This window comes from Dasypus novemcinctus, chromosome X, assembly GCF_030445035.2.
Source record: "Dasypus novemcinctus isolate mDasNov1 chromosome X, mDasNov1.1.hap2, whole genome shotgun sequence".
Lineage (NCBI taxonomy): Eukaryota > Metazoa > Chordata > Mammalia > Cingulata > Dasypodidae > Dasypus > Dasypus novemcinctus.
In genome coordinates this window covers 9,693,001-9,709,466 of record NC_080704.1, presented here as the reverse complement: position 1 = coordinate 9,709,466, position 16,466 = coordinate 9,693,001, and the positions used below count along the sequence as shown (strand labels likewise).

The 16,466-nt window shown below is 45.9% G+C and overlaps 1 protein-coding gene across 7 annotated transcripts in view; it reads right to left on the bottom strand.

Annotated features, from left to right (window-relative positions):
* The window catches only part of TBL1X (transducin beta like 1 X-linked), a 281,546-nt gene that overhangs the window by 73,361 nt on the left and 191,719 nt on the right, over window positions 1–16,466 (bottom strand). For 3 of the 7 annotated variants that reach the window (XM_004466286.5, XM_058291404.2, XM_071212939.1), the window contains exon 3: window positions 4,685–4,773. The exons of the other annotated variants lie outside the window; for them this stretch is intronic. The gene's annotated coding sequence lies outside the window, so the exon portion shown is untranslated. The remainder of the gene's footprint in view (window positions 1–4,684; window positions 4,774–16,466) is intronic. 7 annotated transcript variants of the gene reach the window in all.

Below are 16,466 nucleotides of genomic sequence, written 5' to 3'. Positions count from 1 at the left end.
AGGGCCTCCTGACCCGTGTGGAGCTGCCCCACGCGCAGTGCTAATGTGCGCAAGGAGTGCCCTGCCATGCAGGAGTGTCCCCCGCGTAGAGGAGCACCATGCACAAGGAGTGCGCCCCGTTAGGAGAGCCACCCAGAGCAAAAGAAAGCACAGCCTGCCCAGGAATGGCGCCGCACACAGAGAGCTGATGCAACAAGATGACGTAACAAAAAGTGACAGATTCCCGGTGCCGCTGACAGCAGCGGAAGCAGACACAGAAGAACACACACCGTGGACACAGAGAGCAGGCAACTGGGGGAGAAGGGGGAAGGGGAGAGATAAATAAAAAATAAATCTTTAAATGGAGTAAACCAATGGAATATAATGTAGGCACTGGAAGGATTTCTGATGACCCAGGAAAATGCCTGGGATACAGCACTAGGTAAAAAAAGGAAGTGGGTTCCAAGATGGAAGGGACGCGACGCCAAATTGTGTTGTGCACGCAGGCGCACATAAGAACGGGAAGAACCCTGCGAATGCTCACTCGCTGGGCCCTGGGGGCGGGAGGCCGCTGGATGCCTGCCTGCATCTGGGTGCATGCCCTTCTGCACAAGAACTGTTGCATATTCATCAAGACGTAATCAAAACCTGGCGTTGCCTGCAGAAGCAATCGGGAGGAGCGCAACTCCGAGCGCCTCAGGAGGGGAAAGGGCCTCTGTTAGTAAACTGGTGCCACTCCCCCCGGGTAGGCAACGCCCCCATGGTCTGGCCTTCCAGTGGGAGGGGGGGGTCCTTTCTGGCCTGCCCGCCCTCGTGGGTTAAGGAAGACGGGGTGGGGACGCATTCCCGGCGGTGGACGCTGTCCCGTGGAAGGCGGGCACGGGGCCAGGAGCCACGTCCAGGGCAGCCAGCAGGTCTCCCGTCACCAAACCCCACTGAGCTCGCCATCCTCACCCCCTCCCCAACCCCCAAGCTACTTCTCTGCCTGCACCACGGGCATTCCCGGAAAGAAGCCTGTCTCAAAATGCTCAGCCCGGTCAACGCAGCCCACCACTCAGGAACGTGCAATCGAGACGAGCAGGTATCATTTTTATGTTCTCCTCCCCGCTCCAAAGGTAGGTGCATGCTCCAGTCCCCGCGTCTGCAGAGCAGATGGCCCTGGAAGCACTGACAGCTTTGGCTTCTGAAGAAGGCTGGCTCCATTTCTCCTGGTTCGCTAATATTTGGGCCTTTAAGGTAACACCCCCGAAATCTACCAGTTATCAACCAGTTTCTCACCAGAAAGGAATTTACAAGCTTTAAGGATGGTTAAGGTAGAGATGCTGAAAACAGGGTCTACAAAAGTGGACTAGGGGGAAGCAGACTTGGCCCAGTGGTTAGGGCATCCGTCTACCACAAGGGAGGTCCAGGGTTCAAACCCCGGGCCTCCTTGACCCGTGTGCAGCTGGCCCGCACGTAAGGAGTGCCGTGCCACGCAGGGGTGTCCCCCGCATAGGGAGCCCCACGCTCAAGGAGTGCGCCCCGTAAGGAAAGTGCAGCCTGCCCAGGAATGGCGCCGCACACACGCAGAGCTGACACAACAAGATGACGCAACAAAAAGAAACACAGATTCCCGTGCCGCTGACAACAACAGAAGCGGACAAAGAAGATGCAGTAAACAGACACAGAGAACAGACAACCAGGGCAGGGAGGGGGCGCGGAGAAGGGGAGATGAATAAATAAATAAATCTTTAAAAAAAAAAAAAAAAAAGTGGACTAGGCCTTCCAACAAATTTCAGGAGCACACACAGCCTGGCAGGAAAGCTCCAGGCTGCTGGAGTTTTCATCTCAAGAAGCAGGCCTTCTTTTGGCGACAGTGGAATCCCTTTCCGGCTGTGGGTGAAGTCATAGAGGGGTCACCTACCCATGGCGTGGCCAGCAGAGTTTTGAAAAAGAAACTCCGTGGCTTTCTCCGTGGATAGAAGCTGCTCAAACACCCGTCGTCCTGTGACACCCAGGCCCGGTCTGGGTGTCATAGGACGACGGGTGTTTCAGCGGCTTCTATGCTGCACGTTGAATGAATAACCAAGACGTTATTTAAAACGTAAAAACGAAAAGCATTAGGAGCCCAAAAATTGGATGGGGGTCAAACCACCCTTAGCTAAGTTCTGTAACTACACGCTGGGCAGCCAGAGACTGGGACCATCCAACAGACATCCCCGGGCCTCCGGGCGCCAGCGCCCCTGGGGCCGTCCTGGGCGTGCTGGCGGCGTGTTCAGGGGCGGCCCCGGACTCCACCCCCAAAGCAGGAGCACCCTCTTTTCTCCAGACACTGCAAGTCCCTCTGGGGGCACAAGCGCCCCTGGGTGAGCGCCCTGAGTAGGGGCAGTCACACAGGTCCAGGGGCATGTGCCACAGACCCTCAAATTCCTGTGTGAAAGCTGCGGCGCCCCAGTATCGGCAATGGCTTTGCTAAAGTAACCACAGCGGACTGTGCCCTCACCACATCACGGGCCCCACGGCGCCTGCATCTCCAGGTGACCTTCAACTCAAAGGGCCACGGTCAGAAGAGGAAGAAATCAAAGTCACGCTCCTCTGGGCAAGAGTCAGTGATGGGCAGCCCCTGGGCCCAATCCCCGCCCACAGCACACCTGCCAGCCAAGAAGGGTGGTTGAAAAAAAAGCAGTTCATGACACATGCAAATGACAAGAAATTCAAACTGCAGTGCCCAGCCATAAGGTTTGATCGGCGCTCATTTATTACGTACCATCTGCGGCAGCTCCGGCGCTATAGTGGCAGAGTCGAGGAGTTAGTTGCGACGGAGACCACTGGGGCCCCAAAGGACAACTATCCCCTCTGGAGGCCCTTGACGTTTGCCTGTGCTTCTTCTAGGTCTCCCTGCTCTACGACAGATTCTCCCGTTTCTACATTGGAGAACGAATGATAGGCTTCCTGAGTGGCGAGAGCCTTGGGAACCTATTAACCACTCAAAACCGAGAAGAGTACCAGGACCTGCCTGCAGTGGAAGGTTTTCAAAAGCAGGCCTGTGGAAAACCACAAGAACGCCACGGGAAAAGTTCTCAGCCCTCACTTTCTAATGCACAGCCCACTGTAGTTTCCAACTGACCGTAGCTTCCCAGTGGTTTCCAGATTACTGCAAACATACTGATAACCACAGAGGTTGTGTGACAGGTAAATGACGGGTGTCAATTCTGAGCATAATCCCAAAGGACAATTTGCACACGTAAATTACATAATAAGGTACCGAATGCTACCCAAAACTGCAAAGCCAGTTACAAAGCTAAACAGAAATGCTTCACACACAGTAGGAAGTCAACGGGTGTGCCCTTCAGTTAAACTGAAGAGTATGTTCCCTAAGGACTGAAATTAATACCCAATCAAAATACCTTCTCTCGCCTTCCCTCCAAGATTGAGAATATGGTCCAACTGTATTTCACAATACTGCCTGTCACTTTGGAAAAGAGCCTGGCAGTCCCTCGAATGTTAAACACAGAGTTACCATACGACCTGGCAAATCCACTCCTAGGTATATACTCGAGAGAAATCAAAACATATGTCCACACAAAAACCTGGACACAAACATTCAGAGTAGCACTATTCCTAATAGCCAAAAAGTGGAACCAACCCAAATGCCCATCACCTCACGCGTAAACATAAACCACAGAAGAGCATTTGGCAATAAAAAGGAAGCACTGCCACACGCTACGACACGTCAACCTGGAAAGCGTGATATGTGAACGAAGCCAGTCACAAAATTTAATTGCCTTGAATTGTTTTCACTAACGAATTGCACTTTTCAACTATTTAAGTAAAATAGCAATTCTTATGCATGGGTAATTTGTTAAAACAGGTTGTGTACTTTTGGTTTTAAGCAAAAAAAACCTCAACTAATAAGATTCTTATTGTAATGAAATGTGAGCCTATCATTTAGTTAGGATTGGGTCTCTTAAAACTATAAAGCAAAAATCTTACCCAAATACCAATTTCGGGGTGTTTTAAATACCAAAAGTTCTGTGGGTTTTCTTCCTGCAAAAGCATTAACAAAAGAACTTAAAAAAAACAAAGAAACAAACAAACAAAAAACAACAACAAAAAACCCAACCCGATTCTTATTTTGGGGGGGAAGGCAGGCACCGGTCCTGGTTTGGATGTGGGCTTCCCTTCAGATGCCGGTGCACACAGGCAATTGTCTGGACGGCTATTCCAGAAGCCTGATCATCTCCCTAGAAGCCATATATGACAATCTGCAAGTTCTTCTAAGTAAGCCTCTGGGTTAACCGGCAAATCAATTTGCAGATACACACAAATCGTATTAAGAAACTAATAAAGCACAGAACTAAGGTACAGGAGTCAAATGAAACCTATACCCATGTGCCCAATTATAATTCATTTTTTGGGTTCATTATAATTCACAATGTTTGAAGAGTGAGATTGATTTTTAGAATGCATCACTGTCTCCTGGAAAGACCCAGAAAAATTTGTAAGAGCTCGTTCAGTACCCAAAATTTTATAGAAAGCCGTAAAAGCCCAACTCATCCCTTAGAATTGACCACACGGCTTATAACGCATTTATTTTGCTGCATCCACTCCTTTCGAATCCAACCAGGCAAAGGACCTGTAGCCTCTTCCTGAAAAATAATTCTAAAAAGGAAGGTGTTTGGTTCGGCTGAATTTGCAGTTCCGCTCCTCAAAGGGGGCCGCTTACCGTTACGGTGACTTCATGAGTAGACCTTGGGACAAGTGCACATTCCAGGATGCAGGACATACACCACAAGGCGCTCGCCAGGGACCCTCCTAGTGAGAAATGGGGGAGATCGGAACACAGGGCTTGAAAGGCTGGGGGTGGAGGGGGGGTCATCTCTTACCCCTCCCAGGCTGGAGGGTTCGCTCTTTCAAATCAATGACACGGAGCCTTCCTTCTCATCCCGACTCCAACACAACATGTTTTATTGGTGAGTAATTTTCGCCAGAGTCCTTTTCCAAGAGCCTATGGGCAAGGGGGGGTTGACTCAAAGTGAAAAAGGACCTTAAAATTAAAGCGGCCAATCAGGTATTACTGACCACGTAGAAATCTGAAAGGAAATCATCTCAAAGTAGGTAAAAATTCATAGTAGCTCAGATTTTGCTACTGCTATTATTTAAAGATACATAATTGCTTGGAAGACTGCATGTTACACAGCATACCTGATAAATTAAACTGGGCACACCCTCCAGGGCTGAAAACACATCTGGACTGCTGTGTACAACCACTACAAGCACGCCTGTGTATACTTCACTCGTATATGCTATGCTCACAAAAGCACACCAACTCCACACTCTCTCACGACTCCATGCTCCTAAAATAAAGTTTAAAACAGCAATGACCGCTGTGTTTCAACTCTTCAATTAGTTACAGATCTCATAATTTCCATTTGCTTTGATTATTGAAGAATCCAGGATTATGACTCAGGAAGATAATCATTTGTATTAAAAAAACACTATTTTGGTCATTATAAGCCCTAATTAGTCACTCAGAGTTTATTTCACAGTATTTATGTTCTTCCTCATAAAATTCCTTTGGCTATCAATGAATGCAGCCTCTCAGAGTGTTTAAATTATCCTCAGTCATCTACAAACTCAAGAACTAATGAAAATAGAAGTCCACCATTTTCTCAAAATTCTTACTCAACAATCTTAAGTGATAATAAAGAGGTGCTAGGTTTAATATAACTAATCTACAAGTGACGCTCTTAGCGATGATATTTCTTATTAATAAATTTATAAGGGGCCATTGTTTAAAAGAAACGCAATTATTCCCACCACATTATGTTGACTATTATGCTTTTTAAAGAAAATACATTAATAGCATTTCTATGGACAGGCTTATTAGCCCTTATGTTTTATTACAGTATATTTAAAAGAAATCATAAGGAGATACAAGATAAAAGAAATAACCAGGGCAATATTTTTACCTTTACCACTGAAGAAAAATACTGAGATTTAACCAATATTTGCCTACAGTCTTTGAGCAGAAACTAAAAGGCTCCAGAGTGAAGCAAGCACTTTATGATTTTGGTAAAAAAATAAAAGTTACATATAATTATGAAAAAAGGTCTGCAGTGGAGATGAAACAGAACAATTCTACTTACATAAAAGCTGGAACAGAAAGCAAATGACTGTTTTCAGGATTGGATTATAAATTACCAAAGGGTGGATAATAGCCTTATGATTAAATTACTAAATACCATACAGTATCAAAATAAGAGCAGATGGCAGCACAATAAGCCCCAAATTGCTTGTAAATTAACACACTGAAATCCATAATAATTCAATAAGTAATTAATATACAAACAGCTCTTATGACAAGCTGTTCAAGAAAAAAGCTTTAAAATCAAATTCCTAGGCTTTGGCCCCAAACAGATGGTAACTCACAAATTAGATTCTTACAATGAAAGATGATCTTTTATAGATATTGCATAGGGGCAATCGACTTATCACTTGTGTGACTGACTCAAAAATGGGAATTATGACTCTCCTTATTAACATTACTCTGGCTATGAAGCACGTAGAAACTAATTAGCTTATCAAGAGAAACAATAAATTAAAAGTAGGTAACGGGCAGCAGACTTGGCCCAGTGGTTTGGGCATCCGTCTACCGCATGGGAGGTCCACGGTTCAAACCCCGGGCCTCCTTGACCCGTGTGGAGCTGGCCCATGTGCAGTGCTGATGCACACAAGGAGTGTCATGCCAGGCAGGGGTGTCCCCCATGTAGGGGAGCCCCACGCGCAAGGAGAGCGCCCCGTAAGGAGAGCTGCCCAGTGCGAAAGAAAGTGCAGCCTGCCCAGGAATGGTGCTGCCCACACGGAGAGATGATGCAACAAAAAGAAACACAGATTCCCGTGCTGCTGACAACAGAAGCGGACAGAGACGACACAGCAAATAGACACAGAGAACAGACAACCGGGGGGGGGGGGGGCAGGGGAGAAAGGGAGAGAAATAAATCAATCTTAAAAAAAAAAGCAGGTAAGACTTTTTTTTCACCTTATATCTAGTCTTTATTGATTTCCCCATTATTAGTACTCAAATAGAATCATCAAAAAAGTGCTGCCAGGAAAGTTTACATATTGCGAAATATTTGCGTGAAGCGCAATGATTTTAATAAATGTACTACATTTTTGTGCTCAAAGGTCCACACTGAGACTTGAGCAACGTAAAAAGGACTCTCCTTTTCCAGCTGTCCTCCGCCCTAGGCATGGCAGGGTATGGCATACACGTACACTGGGAGTCCTTCTGCACAGCAGGCTGGAAGCCCCTCAAGAGGTCCCCTAAGCTGATACAACTGGGCACACGGGTGCTTTTCTATAGAAAGTATGTTAGAATAGAGCTTGTGGGGCCACATACATGTTTTGAAAGAATTATACTCAGACATGACCATCAAATAAAAGAGATGACTTAGAAATGGCAAATTCCCACCCCTGCCCCCATCTATTATCTCTGGTTTTTATCTTCCATCCTAAAGCACACCTAGCTAACACTCGAGGCTGTGAGCAGATGAGGGGAGAGAGGCATGCACCTTCTGCACCTGGCCCTTAAAATATCAGGTGGATGAGATGCTGGGAGGAGAGGCAGCACTGATCCTCAGAAATGGCGGCACGGTGGGAGAGAAGGAAGCTGGATCCCCAATGGCCTTGGAAGCTCATCGCCTCCTTCCACAGAGCACTGCCCCCTGATGCTGATGGTCATAACGTCCATAAGACAGACACTGGACTTCCTCTGACCTGGCAGGCGACTTTATTCCACAGCCCAGGCTCAGTACACAGTAGGTGCTTAGACAGTGAACCTGAGAAGGAAGGAGGGATGCACCATATACTGCAACCAACTGGAACAGTACAGAAACTGATTACCCGCTTTAGCACAGTGGAGTTCAGACTCTCCACATTCGTTCCTTCGTGGCGTCTGCCTGCTTTTTGCCGCAAATTATCAGAAGAGGAAGTAACATTTTCAGATGGAGACTGGACTTCAGAAGGATTTCTTCAGAGTTATTTCCACTGGCATCTTTAAACACTTTCAGGGAACCAGAGCGATACCAAGGGATAGTTCTAAAGCGGTGGGTCCCAAAGGGTCTGCCTTTGCTTTCCCATTGTTCTAATTCTGTATCTCCAAGCACAAGCCCAGCTGCCACCTTATCAGTATGTTCCTACGTAAGCAGCCCATATGTACAGTTAATGTTCTGCCCCTTAATTCCTACCCAGTTAATGCTTCACAGGGTTGGGGAGTTCCAAAGGTCTGGCCAAAGGGTATCCAACTCAATTCCATCCCACACTCCAATGGGCCCCTTGGGACTCCCACATGGTTCCAAATGCTCCACGCTGCCTTTCAATACTGCGTTGGGATCACTCCTGGAAGTCTGCAAAAACATTTTTTGAGGATCTGTAAACTGAACATTAGAAATGGTAGTCAAAAACAATAAGCATGTCCCTTTTCTTGGGTACTCTTATTTTCAAAATCAAAAAGATGTGGTCCTTGAAAGCAGTCATCTTTGGAAATGATATTCTTTTCCTGTTAGGAAAGTGTTAGCATTTTAAAGACTCCTCTTTTGGAACAGTCTTCAGAAGCCATTTGAAAAGAAAAGAAATAAAAACAAAAACAAAAGCCCAGAACATCATTTCTCTCCCAGACTGAAGGGAGGCAGAGCTGGCAAGAGCTTGAACGTGGGGGGTTCGGGCGTGGGGAGTTGGGGAAAGGCTGGGGAGCCGGGGGGCTGGGGAGCGCGCTGGAGGTCTAGCCCTGGCAGCCAGCCCAGGGATGGGAGATTGGGAGGGAGCCAGGGAAGCTGCCGGCCATAAGAGCCACAGCTGGCAAATGACCATGAGTTACAGTCCCGGGCGGCAGGCACTGCCTGATGACAAGTACATGCTGTGTTCGGGCCTGAAAATAGATCCGTTTCCTTGCTGCCACCACAGACGGAGCATTCCTCTATGTAGACTAATGCATTGTTTCTCTGCTTGGAGAAAACCAAATTACTCTCCCACTCAGAAGCTTTTCAAAGTAGATCAGGCAGCCAGAGGCACTGGTGATTTTCTTTCAGCACCAGCTGTCATTCTAAGTGAAGCCCCCGCCCCCGGAGGCTCAGCATTAAAGCTCAGAGGCTCCCACTCGGGTTCAGTAACCAGGATCTCTCATGTTGCTCGGCTATCCAGGGACCTGTGTGGGGTGCTGGCCTTTGCCATCCCAAACCAAAGCATGGGATGCCCACAATGTGTCCTCCTTTAATATGGCGGCTCTTAACCAGGGCCTGTTCTGCCTCCCTAGGGACATCTGGCAAGGTCTGGAGATTTCGTTTGTCAAAACTGGGGGTGGGAGTGGGGATGCTAATGTCATCAAGTGGGTAGAGACAGGTGCTGTTAATCACCCTACAATGCACAGCAAAGAATGATCCAGCTCCAAGGTCAATAGAGACAAGGTTGAGATACAGGATAAATCTGTCTTAGTTTGCCAGAGCTGCTATGACAAATATCACACACCGGGTGATTTAACAATAGGACTCTCTACTGGGTCACAAGTAGAATTTGAGACTTCTAGGCCTCAGCATTATTAACCATGAAGTGGAGATAATAACTTGCAGGGTTGTTTGCCAGGAAAACCTAGAATCAAAGGAATTTGAAATCCAACCAACTGGAGGTCTAAAAAAACTAGGGGAGACTTTGTCAAAGTCTGTTCTTCTGAACTGTGTTTTCCAGGTTGTTGAGTATGTGTCGCCTGACAAATGGCCCACCAACTGGACTGGGATCACTGAGTTAAGCAAAGTTATCAAAAAAGTAACAGAAACAGTGAATGCTATTTTGCATCGATTGTCTGCCTTGGCTCTGTTCTAATTACTTTTTATACAAAATTCATTAACTTCTTATAATAAATAAGAAAATATTTTACGTGCTTAGAAACACAAGTAGTTACTATAACATGTACTAAGTTCTATGTAAACAATGATTATTGCTGGGGATTGAATTGTGTACCCCAATTTAGACATGTTCTTCTCTCAATCCCTATTCCTGTGGGTGTGAACCCATTTGTGACTAGGACCTTCTGAAGATGTGATGATCCGGTAAGGTGAGGCAAGGTGAATCAGGGTGGGTCTGTATGACTGGAGGCCTAATAAAGAATTTAAGTTTGGACACAAGAGGAGGCGAAGGACCCTGCCAGGTGACGGAGGCAGAGATGCAAGTCAAGGACCCCCAAAGATTGCAGCAAGCCAGCACCAGAACGCTACAGACACCGACAGAAAGCGTGGTCTTGGGAACGCCTTGATTTTGCACATTGGGCCTCCAAAACCATGAGGCAAAGAATTCCTGTTGTTAAACCAACAGTGCTTGACATCTGTCACAGCAGGCTGTGGAAAACTCAGTGATTATATGTTTCCCACAACACCATGAGGTAGAGCTATTACTATCCACTTTCACAAAAGAAGAAATGGAGGCTGAGTGATATTAACTAGCTGTCCAGGTCACACAGCTAGAACCTGGCAGAGCTGGGGTGTGAGGCCAGGCAGTCTGGCTCTAGAGCCTGCACTTACTACCTCTAGGTTACGCCACCTTTTCATTTACTGGAGGACATCCTAGATGCTTTGATACACTACTGTGTATCTCAAATGCCAAGAAGGAGATAAAGAATTCAGGATTTTCTTCATTTGTTTCCTGTATTGTTTACTCAGCATACACTCTCTTGGTTTTGCCTCTGAGCCTTCTTGGCCTGCTTTGCCAGTCTTCCTCTGGAATGTACTCCATGGTCATCTTCTGTGATTACGCTCAGTCCCGAGGTCCTCATCCAGTTGTATGGTTTCAAAGTCATCTATAAGCCGTATGTCCCAATCTAACGTATCGCGATTGAAGCACCTGCCCCCCACTCCCAGTCCTGTTCCTCCCTTTCAGTCAAAGGCCAACGCTCTCTTTCCAGCGGCTCAGCCCAACCATCTTATGGCCAACCAGCTTTAATTTCTCTCTCCCACACTCCACATCCCAAAGGCCACCAACTGCTCATCGTGCCCATGGCTGCCACGCAGGGCGTCTTCAAGATCTCACCGAAACTACACCAACAGCCTTCTAGCTGGCTGCCAAGTCCAGCTTCCAATTTTGCCTCCCCACCCACCCAATTTCTTTTCTACACAGCAGTCGGAGGGTCTCTCTGCTCACAACCCACTTCCTCTGCTCCCCACTCTCCTCAGAGCCAACTCCACGGCTCTGACCTCGTTCTGGAAGCGTTGATGCTCTCAGGATGGTCTACCTGGATCTCGATGACCCAACTCTGCTTTGACCTGCCCTCTGGGAGCTGCCCTCTTCACTCTGTCTGCTTCAGTTCCCATAGCCACATTGCTATTCTCTGGGCACGTGCCGGACACACGCCAGCCTGAAGCCTTTGCACCGGCTGTTTACTCTGCCAATAGTGCACTGACACCTACATCGATCCCTGGTTAAAAAAGCCTTGCTCCCTCCCCAGTGGAGTCCCCTCCAGTCCCTCAACCCAATTCTATAACGAAAATTTTCTATTACACTTACCTAAACCTTCTAACTCATTACTTTATTATCTGTATGGATCTGTGTGAGTCACAAGAAGTGGGTTTTCTTAGTCAGTGCTTTCACTGGTAGATCCCAGGCACTTATGACAACAGCGTCACACCAGAGGCTTGCATATCTGTACAGGGAATTATCACTCTATTGTCATGATGTTCTCAGCACGCTGAGCCACAGGCAGTATTCATTTTGTGCACCACCTTCTTCACCTAGCTTCGTGTCAACTGAGCTTCTGCAGATATTGAAGCATCCGAAGAGACGGATACTGCATGTTAATGTTGACTCCACCCTCCCAAATTTCTCTACGAGAGACCTGTCAATGATGTTTGGACATTTTAAAGACAGCTTTCTGGTGGACTTTGAATCCACCAATCACTAAACATTCCAATAAACGGTTTCCTCCTTAGAAGATTATTGGTTCTCCCATAGTAAGATAAAGCCAATGCAATTTTTAAAAAACAAGTCCCTGGAAGCTTAAAATCTAAAGATGATAGGACTTGACTAAAATGAATGTAAATGTGCCAAGATGGTAATAACTTATAAAAATAAACGTTACTTTAAATATAACAACAGTGTCAAGAAGTAGGGCAGTTCTAGATGAGCCTTTACCTGTAGGGAATTGAAATCAGGCCATAAATTCTCATTTCTCTTTTCTTTTTTACTCACCAAACCATGAAAGTGGGGACTTGTGAGGTGAAAAGTCATAATGCATTAAATATTTCCTTAACTCTCACCTCACCCTTAAAAAAAAAATGACTTTCAGAATGCTCTTTATTTAGGTACTTTAATTTTTTTGCCACTGTCATAAAAGGTTATATGCAAATCTGAAGAGGCAACACCAAAGGGATTTCCCAACCCCCAAAGTTATATTTGTCACAGAAAAAAATGTTTTATATTGTTTTCTAAATGATAAATGACTCTAATTTTATGCAAAAAGTTTTCAAAATACTACCTTTAATCATCTTTAAAAATGAATCTATTGCCATAAGTACACCAGAATGCTATAAAATATTAAAACTGAGCAGTCTAAAAGATATTTCTTTTGAAAACAGTCTGCATAGTTAAATGGGGAAATACTTGGAATCTGGTGGTTTTTAAAAAATTAATATTTCAGTAATGTTACTTGTTGACAGTCATCTTGGGTGGGCCATCAATTTTTCTTTACAACATATTAAATTCTTCAATGAAGCATTACTATAGAAAATGTGAGAGACAGATTTTGGTAATATTTTTAAACTATATTTGAGATGGGAAAATGAGCTGCTGTGAGAGAATGACCATAAAGCTGGCAGTTGGCCAAACAGTTACTGCTGCTGCCCTTTCCACAAGCTAAAAACAGCCACATGCTCTACATAATACCAGGGATGTGCAGCCCTCTGAGTAACTCAATTCTACATTGTCCAAGGAGCACTCAATATGGAGCAATAAACACGTAAAAACAGTAAACATTGATTTTCTTCATGTTTTCCAAAATTGGGTTCATTCGTATAACACAAGCTCTTGAAAGAAGATAACAGGGAAGTGGACTTGGCCCAATGGATAGGGTGTCCACCTACCACATGGGAGGTCTGCGGTTCAAACCCCGGGCCTCCTTGACCTGTGCAGAGCTGGCCCACACACGGTGCTGATGCGTGCAAGGAGCGCCGTGCCATGCAGGGGTGTCCCCTGCGTAGGGGAGCCCCATGCACAAGGAGTGCGTCCCATAAGGAGAGCCACCCAGTGCGAAAGAAAGTGCAGCCTGCCCAAGAATGGTGCTGCACACACGGAGAGCTGACTCAACAAGATGACGCAACAAAAAGAAACACAGATTTCCTGGTGCCACTGATAAGGATAGAAGCAGTCACAGAAGAACACACAGTAAATGGGCAGAGAGAGCAGACAACGGAGTGGGGGGAGGGAGGGATTAGTAAAAAAAAATAAGTCTTAAAAAAAAAGCAAGAGAGGAGTTTTGTGAGAGTACACGAAGATGAATATAAAACATGTAATATTACTCCAAAAACATATAGGGGACAACAGACTAATAATGTAAACCATAAGACAAAACATAGGGTAACTAAAAAATTTAGAAAACTGTACAACCTTAAGTATGGACCACATAGTAAGCACAGATGTCACCTTGTTTGAAAGCTAATGTCTCGGAATCTGTACATCAGTTTCAGGAAATATGATATGAACAATTTAAGAGATTATCGCTCTGGAAGGGAAAAGGTTTTATGGTGAATCTGGGGAAGTACTGTATATTGTATATATGAATTTCAGTGATCTAAGACTCTTGTGAAGCTGACATTATATTGGGATTCACTTTACAGGAAGTTTTGGATCACAGAGTGGTTCAACAATGGCAGCGGAGGAATACTGATATAGGATGTTATTGACAGGATATATATGGTTGACAGGGAGTTAAACAGGGCATATGCCCAGGGTATATAGTAATGTATAGATATACTCATAGTGGAAACAATTAAAAACAATAGCTGGGGGGGGTACTGGGCCCTTGGCCGGGGGGTTACTGTCGTGGACCCTGGGGGAGCAGCGGCAGTCCCCCAGGTGCAACGGCAAGAACAAGGAAGGAAGGAGGGCCCAACAGTGGGCTCCTGATACTTATGGCTATGCTTTTGAGCCTATACACCTGCATTAAGAATAAGGCCTAGAGTAGCACTGTGCCTGGGAGTTTCCTCCTGACAACCTTCATGTTACTCAAATGTGGCCACTCTCACAGCCAAACCCAGCATGTAGATGCAGTGCAATCCCCCCAGCGTGGGACATGACACCCGGGGATGAGCCTCCCTGGCACCGAGGGATCACTACCACATATCAGCTGAAGATGCAACTAGAAAAGGACCTTGAATTAAAGGTTCAACACGGATCAGCAGAATATCCCTGTCTACATATAATAACATGACTTCAAAATGCTGTTTGACCTAATGTAAGGGGGAAATGGAAAGGAGAAATTAGAATATAAGGCTATGAGTCTCTAAAAAAGAGTCTGGAGACTGTCAGAAGGAATCCCCTTATGCACAACGAGCAGAGTCTGAGAGACAGATAAAGTAGATACAACCCCAGGTATTGGTTCTTTTGAGGAATAAAGAGACCTACGGGTTCTATGGTCATGGCAGATGGCCATGGCAGATGGCCCTTCTTTGGAGCTGGTGTTTCTGCGTGATGGAATTGGACTCAGAGGGGATCTCTTTTCAGAAGACTTGCATGCTACTTTAATGGAATTGTAGTTGGTGCTGGGGTTTAAGATATATTTAGGGGATTTGAATCTCTGGACTGATAATATGACACCCAGGCCCAGAGCCTCAACAGACTTCAGCTCCTACACTTTGATTTATTGGACTTACCCCACTCAGCTAACATCGAGTTGAAGAAGGTCAACCACCACACCATGGAGCCTAGAGTGTCTACAACTGAAAGCAGGAGGAGTGCATCCAGTATCCACGTGGAATCTAAGCCCCCACTTGACATAGATGTGCAATGGACACAACCAATCCAATGTCCACAGAAAAAATGTGGAATGGGTGTGGGAAGGGTAGCCATGGTGGCTGCTGGGTTTGGGGAATGGGAGGAAGAGATGAGATGTGGAGGCGTTTTCGGGACGAGGAGATGTCCTGGGTGGTGCTTCACGGACAATTACGGGACATTGTAGATCCCCCCAGGGCCCACTGGATGGAACGTGGGAGAGTGTGGGCTATGATGTGGACCATTGACTATGGGGTGCAGTGATGCTCAGAGACGTACTTATCAGGTGCAATGGATGTGTCACGATGATGGGAGAGAGTGTTGCTGTGGGGGGAGTGGGGGGTGGGGGCGGTGGGGTTGAATGGGATCTCATATTTTTTTAATGTAATTTTAAAAAATAAATAATTAAAAAATAAATAAATTAATTAATTTAAAAAATTTTAGAAAAAAGAAAAAGAAAGAAGATAACAGGTGTTACTTACAACAAAATTCCAAGATTGAAGAAGTTTGGGAAGTTCTAGGTTAAAAAAGTAAAACAGGGAAGTAGATGTGGCTCAAGCAATTGAGCTCCTGTCTACCATATAGGAGGTCCAGGGTTCGATGCCCAGGGCCTCCTGGTGAAGGCAGGCTGGCCCATGCAGCGGGCTGGCCCTCGTGGAGTACTGCCCCACACAGGAGTGCTGCCTCATGCAGGAGTGCTGACCACGCAGAGAGCTGGCCTACGTGGAGAGCTGACACAGCAATATGACAAAACAAAAAGAGACACAGAGGAGAGATAACAAGAGACAACACACCAGGGAGCTGAGATGGCGCAAGAGAATGATCACCTTTCTCCCCCTCTGGAAGGTCCAAGGATTTGTTCCCAGAGCCACCTAATGAGAATACAAGCAGATGCAGAAGAACACACAGTGAACGGATACAGGGAGCAGACAAAGGGGGGGGGGGAAATAAATAAATCTTTTAAAAAAAGTAAAACAGATCTAAGAAGCTACACAAATTCTGAGCAGAATAAAACACCAAAGAAAAACCCAACAAAACACATCACCACCAATTTCCTAAAGACCAGTAGGGAAAAAAGCACCTCTTAAAAGCAGTCAGAGAAAACAAAAGATAAATTACACACAGAGAAACAAGGATGATAAATACCCAAAACTGCCTTTAAAAACTACGGAAGTCCAAACACAATGGAATGAAATCCTTAAAGTGCTAAAATAAATAATGTCAACCAGAAGTTCTACAATCATCCATAATATCTTGCAAAACTGAAGGCGAAGGGAAGCGACTACAGCTCAATCCATTGGGCTCCTGTCGTATGGGAGGCCCCGGGTTCGTGTCCCAGGGCCTCCTTGTGAAGGCAGGCTGACCCGCACGCTGCGGAGTGCTGCCTGGACCTGCGGGCGCCGCAGAGAGCCAACTCAGCAAGGTGATGCAACAACAACAACAACAAAAAGGAGACAAGCGAAAGAACATAGAAAGAGCAC